The 6,846-nt window shown below is 50.6% G+C and overlaps 1 pseudogene; it reads left to right on the top strand.

The window, feature by feature from the left end:
* The first annotated feature begins 3,570 nt into the window (after positions 1-3,570).
* LOC132222858 (high affinity cAMP-specific and IBMX-insensitive 3',5'-cyclic phosphodiesterase 8A-like) lies at positions 3,571-6,524 on the top strand (annotated as a pseudogene).
* Positions 6,525-6,846: the final 322 nt, after the last annotated feature.

Genomic DNA, 6,846 nt, shown 5'->3' with positions numbered 1-6,846 from the left:
CAGCCTATCAGTGATTCTCTCTCATCATTCATGTTTCTCTCTCTCTATCCCCCCTCCCTTGCCCACTGAAATCAATAAAAATATATTTTTGAATGCATATTTTATTGAATTTTTTTGATTAGTTGAATCTTTATTGTTCAGATTATTACATTTGTTCCTCTTTTTCCCCCCCATAACTCCCCTCCACCCAGATCCCACCCCACCCTCCTCCCTCACTCCCCACCCACTGTCCTCATCCATAGGTGCACGATTTTTGTCCAGTCTCTTCCCGCATCCCCCTCACTCCTTTCCCCGCCAAGAATAGTCAGTCCATTCCCTTTCTATGCCCCTGATTCTATTATAATCACCAGTTCATTCTGTTCATCAGATTATTCACTTGTTGATAGATGCATATTTGTTGTTCATAATTTGTATCTTTACCTTTTTCTTCTTCTTCCTCTTCTTAAAGGATAGCTTTCAGCATTTCATATGATACTGGTTTGGTGGTGATGAACTCCTTTAGCTTTTCCTTATCTGTGGAGCTCTTTATCTGACCTTATGTTCTGAATGATAGCTTTGCTGGATAAAGTAATCTTGGTTGTAGGTTCTTACTATTCATCACTTTGAATATTTCTTGCCATTCCCTTCTGGCCTGCAAAGTTTCTGTTGAGAAATCAGCTGACAGTCGTATGGGTATTCCCTTGTAGGTAACTGGGTTTCTTTCTCTTGCTGCTTTTAAGATTCTCTCTTTGTCTTTTGCTCCTGGCATTTTAATTATGATGTGTCTTGGTTTGGTCCTCTTTGGATTCCTTTTGTTTGGGGTTCTCTGCGCTTCCTGGACCTGTAAGTCTATTTCTTTCAGCAGGTGGGGGAAGTTTTCTGTCATTATTTCTTCAAATAGGTTTTCAATATCTTGCTCTCTCTCATCTTCTGGCACCCCTATAATTCTAATGTTGGTGTGCTTGAAGCTGTCCCAGAGGCTCCTTACACTATCTTCGTATTTTCGGATTCTTTTTTTATTTTGCTTTTCCAGTTGGGTGTATTTTGCTTCTTCGCGTTTTGAATCTTTGACTTGATTCTTGTGCTCCTCTGGTCTGCTGTTGGGTGTCTGTATAATATTCTTTATTTCAGTCAGTGTATGCTTAATTTCTAGTTGGTTCTTTATCACAACATCGAGGGTCTCATTAGATTTCTTGAGGATCTCACTACATTTATCGGCGGTCTCACCAGTCTTTTAGAGGGCCTTACTAAGTTTATCGGCAGCTTCTAGACAGTTCTTGAGAGACCTTAAAAGTGTGGTTTTGAGCTCTATATCTTCCATTTCTGACATTTGCGTCCTGTTTCTTTGTCTCCGCATTTTTTTTATCTTTTCTTGGTGCACCCCCTAGTGGTCTTTGTGTGCAGTCTTGTAGTTAAGCCTTGATTGTTGTGGGTAATACCAGGGGTGATTTGACCTCCAGGCTAACTGGCTATGAGAGTCAGCTGTGTCTGCAGTGGGAGAGCTTCTGTGCTGGATCTCTAGGGCGGTGCTAATCTAGCCTTTGCCTGAGGCTATCCGGCAAATGGTTCTTTGCCGGGCTTGGGCGGGGCGGGTCCCAGGGGATCTACATGGCGGGCGGAGCGAGCAGTTATGGCTGCTCTCAGTTCCGTCCCTAGGGGCTCTGCCTCTCAGAGTCCCAGCAACTGCTGCAAACCTCGGAGAGAAAGCTGCCCTGGAGTTCCGACCGAAGCCAGACAGTCCCGCTTCTCCCGGTTGAGTCTGGGTCCCCAGAGACTCGCCTGGATCTGGAGCTCAGAGTCTGAAACTCCCTCCCGATTGAAAACAACAACTGCGCCCTCCGCCTCCAGCCCACTCCGCGTGCGCACTCCGCACCTGAGTATTTCACTTCAGCAATGCGCCTCCTCTGAGTCTGAGTATGATATTCTCTTTCCTCCTAGTTGTAGAATTTCCACTCAGCCAGCCTTCCTGTGGTTCTGGATGATGTCTGTTCTGTCCTTTAGTTATATCTCTGAAGTGGTTGTTCGAGGCAGCAATCTCCGGCGTTAACCTATGCTGCCATCTTGGTTTCCCTGAATCTTGAAAGAGATGGTTTTGGGCAGTTTGGGTAGAAAATCCATCTTGGTGAGGAGAAAACGAACCATCCTGACTTCCACTGCCATTTCCTACCAGTCCCCACTCCTCTCCTTTGCCCTTGCACAGCCCAAAAGAGGTTGGCACCATATGGTCACCTTAATGAGGCCCGTCCAGTATACCAGTTTCTGCTGCTGACTCCCTGAGGTTGGCTGCAGCTCTGTGATGTGTTTTAACCAATGAAATGTGGTGGGAGTGAAGCCTGTCACCACTAACAGAAAACTCTGGATCCACTGAGACTGGCCACCCTCTCTGCCCATCTCTGATAATGTCAACAGGTATCTACATGATGGCTCCTCCTTTATGCCAGTCCCAGGAGAACCAGGGTGGACATGTGGTATAAACAGGATAGATACCTTCTTTAAGCTAAGCCACTAAAGCTTTGGGACTGCAGCAGCTGGCCCATCCCCATGGTTATGAAGTATCAACTCTACTCTCTAGGAGGCAGCAGAGCCTAACATTAGAAGCCAGACCTCTGTTGTTAGAGACACATGGGTTTGACTTCTAACCTTGCTTTTTATTTACTCTACAATCAGGCAATCTACCTGGAGTCTCTGGCCCTGGATTTCCTCTTTATAAGACAGATGTTTAAACTGTATCAGGTTAGGAAGAGGATTAATGCATATAAAGCATTGACTCCAGGTCCTGGTACCTGTAGTAAACTTTCAAACTGTTAGCTCCATAGCTTCACAATGTGTATTGTCTAAGAACATTCTAACAATGTCAAAGTTTTGTCTTTTATATCTTTTCAAATTTTGGTTTTAAATACTATAGGATTGTGTATATTCACTCATAGCTTGTGTTTTCTCGTACTAATGTGATATTTTAATAATAAAAAATCGACCTCAATAGGTTCAGCGTGATCCCATTCACAGGAATGTTTGCAGTTCGACTCCCAGTGATGACACAAGTAAGTGGAGCATGCAAGCTCAGTCCTCAGTTTGGGGGCTTGCAGAGGTCTCTCATCCATATTTCCCTATTACTCTATCACTTTGTCTCTCTTTAAAAGTCAATTGAAATATTACTCATATAAATCCATTGCTATTTGTGGGCTTCAGGACTAATTGCAGTAATACTCCTTCCTCAAGGAGCATTCTGAGCTTCACAGAATCTGAAATAACATCTCCAAACAAAAAGACAGTTTTATATAGGGTGTCCCAAAATTTATGCAAGAAGTAATTTTGATGGAAAATACAGGTTTAGCCCTAACCAGTTTGGCTCAGTGGATAGAGCGTCGGCCTGCGGACTGAAGGGTCCCAGGTTCAATTCCAGTCAAGGGCATGTATCTTGGTTGTAGCACATCCCTAGTAGGGGCTGTGCAAGAGGCAGCTGATTAATGTTTCTCTCTCATCGATGTTTCTAACTCTTCCACTTCCTACCTCTCCGTAAAAAATCAATAAAATATATTTAAAAAACAAAAAACAAAGAAAACACAGGTTTATAATTAAGAATTGTAATTTTTCCTGGCTGCAAATCATGACATCATCATCATTGACCAAGAAACCCCCAGCAGCTGGACAAGTCTATTCGAGCAACAAAAGTTTCAGAAAACACAGTTATTGCTGGTGTAGTAGCAGGCAGGATGGAGAAGAGTCTGCGATGTCCCTCATTAGTGCCGGCTTTACGAGTTGGTACGTGGAGAACCCCAGCCTCCAGGCCTGTACGCCGAGCTGCTGCAGCTGGAGTTTGGAGAGGGGCGGTCACAGCTGAAACTCAGGGCTTGTAATTCAGTATTCACTGCACTAGAGAACAGCCAAGACGCCATTAAAATCACGAGAGAGGACAACTACATACAGTATGTAAATCCAGCATTTGATACAACGGTGGGCTATGAGTCGGGTGAATTATTAGGGAAGGAGTTAGCAAAAATGCCTCTAAATGAGAAAAAGGCTGACTTGTTCAGTACTATAAATTCATGCATGAAGATGGGCAAGGAGTGGCAACGCGTTTACCGCCCCCAAAACGGAGATAATGTACAACAAATTGTGAAGATAATACCTGTCATTGGACAGGGAGGAAAAATTAGACACTGTGTGTCCATTATCCGAGTGAGCAACGGCAGCAGTAAGACTGAGAAGATCACGGAGTCTGTTCATTCTGACCCTCCCACAGATAATCCATCGGGTAAACATAAAGACAAGAGGAAAAGCTCCCTGGAGGTCAGCAGTGTTGCCTCACGAGCAAGCGAAGTGGCCAGCCAGAGGCGAGGCTCCTCCATGACCCGGATCCACTCCATGACCACCGAGGCGCCCATCACCAAGGTGATCAGTATCATCAGTGCTGCCCAGGAGGACAGCTCCATGCCTGTGACCGAAGCCTTAGCCCGCGTCCTGGAAATTCTGAGAACCTCGGGGCTGTCTTCACCACAGTTCGGGGCGAAGGAAGAGGACCCTCACACCAAATACCTCATTGGCGGCCTGATGTCTGACGGTTTTCGAAGACGATCTGGGAATGAGTATACTCTCTCAACAAAAAACCTGCCTCAAATTTCGGGCAGCTGACTCACCTCCGAGTCCCTTCACGATATCCCACCGCGCATAGCTGAGGCCATGGAAAACGATGGCGACTGGGACTTTAATGTTTTTGAACTGGAGACTACCACTCAGAAAAGGCCTTTGACTTTCCTTGGTCTCAAAATCTTCGCTCGCTTTGGGGTCTGTGAATTCTTGAAGTGCTCGGAGACGACGCTGCGGCTGTGGCTGCAGACTATGGAAGCCAACTACCACTCCTCCAACCCCTACAACTCTACCGCCGCCGCCAACGTGCTGCACGCCACCGCCTACTTCCTCTGCCAGGAGAGGATCAAGCAAGGGTTAGGTTAGAGTTAGACTCATTGACGAGGCCGCCGCCCTCATCGCAGCCGCCATCCACGACCTGGACCACCGGGCGAGGACCAACCTCTTCCCGTGCAACGCGGGCAGCCCGCTGGCCGTGCTGTACAAGGACCGTGCCGTGTGGGAGAGCCACCACGCGGCCCTGGCCTTCCAGCTGACCGCCAGGGAGGACAAGAGCAACATCTTCAAGAATGTGGAGGGGAATGACTACCGGACGCTGCGCCAAGCCACCATCGACATAGTCTGGGCCACAGAGATGACCAGGCGCTTGGAGCACATCAATAAGTTTGTCAACAGCGTCGTCAAGCCCTTGGCAGAGCTGGAGGAAAGCGAGGGGAGTGAGCCCAACCCTCGCGATGTAGACTCGATGCTCCGGTCTCCAGAGAACCGGACTCCGATCAAGCGGATGACGATCAAGTGCGCGGACGTGTCCAGCCCCTGCCGGCCCTGGAGCAGTGCATCGGGTGGGCCGCACGCATCTCGGAGGAGTGTTTTCTCAGACCGAAGAGGAAAGAAGCTGGACTTACCTGTGGCGATGCCAGCTTCTGACCGAAACACCTGCAGCATCCCCCAGTCCCAGATCTCCACCGACTCCTTCGTCACAGACATGCACGCTGCTTGGGACGACTGTGTAGACCTACAGGAGTCACCGCAGCACCTGGACAACAATTTTAAATACTGGAGAGGACTCGATGAAATGAAGCTGCGGGGCGTCCGACCACCTCCTGAACCAAAAGAGAGAAGGCTCCTTCTGTCCGAAACTGGACCTCGGAGACTGCTCTGCTCGCCTGAGGAACTTTGCCAGTGGTTTGAAGACGAGGCGGTACCCGGGCGAGTGGGGCGGGCCGCGCTCCCCATGCGGTACGAGGCCATGGCGGCGGCAGCCAGGAAACAGGTCAGGACAGCCTGGACCTCCGGGCACCGTGCACTTGAACCCCGCTTTTTCACACCTTACGGAGTCCGTTACACTGGCCATCGTCTGACAAACGCTCCAAGTACCTGCTGATCTGCATGAAGCCTCATGGGGCCACAATGCACGTGAGACGTTGGTCTCTTCGGGTCGGGGTCGGTCCGCGGGGAGGCGCCGCTGGTGGTGGCCAAGGCTTCGGGCAGCAGCGCCGCGGGGTCCTGCGCGTCCTCGGCCTCCCGGGCGCCCGGGCCCACGGTCTGGGTCTCGGTAATGTGGAGGCTCGGGCGCAGCCCATGCTGGCGGCGGCCGCTCTCTGGTCAGCGAAAATGGTCCGCCAACGGTCCGCCCGGCGCCTCGCGGCCACCGCCAGCGCTGTGTCATCGCCGCCCGGGCGCGCGGGCGGGCGGACGGCGGGAGCGCGGGTCTCCCTTCACGAAGCGCGGCCGCCGCATGTATCCCGGGGCGGCGCGGAGGGGGCGGCACGGACGCCCCGCCGAACATGCCCTCCCCAGGCGCCCGGCGGCCTCCCAGCGCCCACTCGCCGGCCGCGCTCCCGGGAAACGCCGGGGCGGAGATTCGCGCTCTCCCTGCCGAGAGCCCCGCGGCGCCCGACACCTCGCGGCTCCGACCCCAAAAGAAGCGCCCGGCGGCCCCATGGCGCCCGCCCTGAGGCCCGGGCTGGGGGGAGCCCGTCCGGCGGCCGCCCGCTGAGCGGCAGGGAGCTGCGGGCTCTGGCTAGGGCTCCGCGGGTTTCTGTTTTTTTTTGTTTTTTTTTTGTTTGTTTTTTTTTTAATCATTTATAGTTAGCATGTGTTTATGTTAAAATTACCATACGTTTTTCTTTTTAAATACATTTTTATTGATTTCAGAGAGGAAGGTAGAGGGAGAAAGAAACAGAAACATCAATGATGAGAGAGAATCACTGATCGGCTGCCTCCTACACCCCCCCCCCCCCCAAGGGGTAAAAAGCCTGCAACCTGGGCATGTGCCCC

The sequence above is a fragment of the Myotis daubentonii genome, chromosome 21, assembly GCF_963259705.1.
Source record: "Myotis daubentonii chromosome 21, mMyoDau2.1, whole genome shotgun sequence".
Classification (NCBI taxonomy): domain Eukaryota; kingdom Metazoa; phylum Chordata; class Mammalia; order Chiroptera; family Vespertilionidae; genus Myotis; species Myotis daubentonii.
Note: the sequence above shows the minus strand (reverse complement) of the source record. Positions and strands in the feature narration are given on the sequence as shown.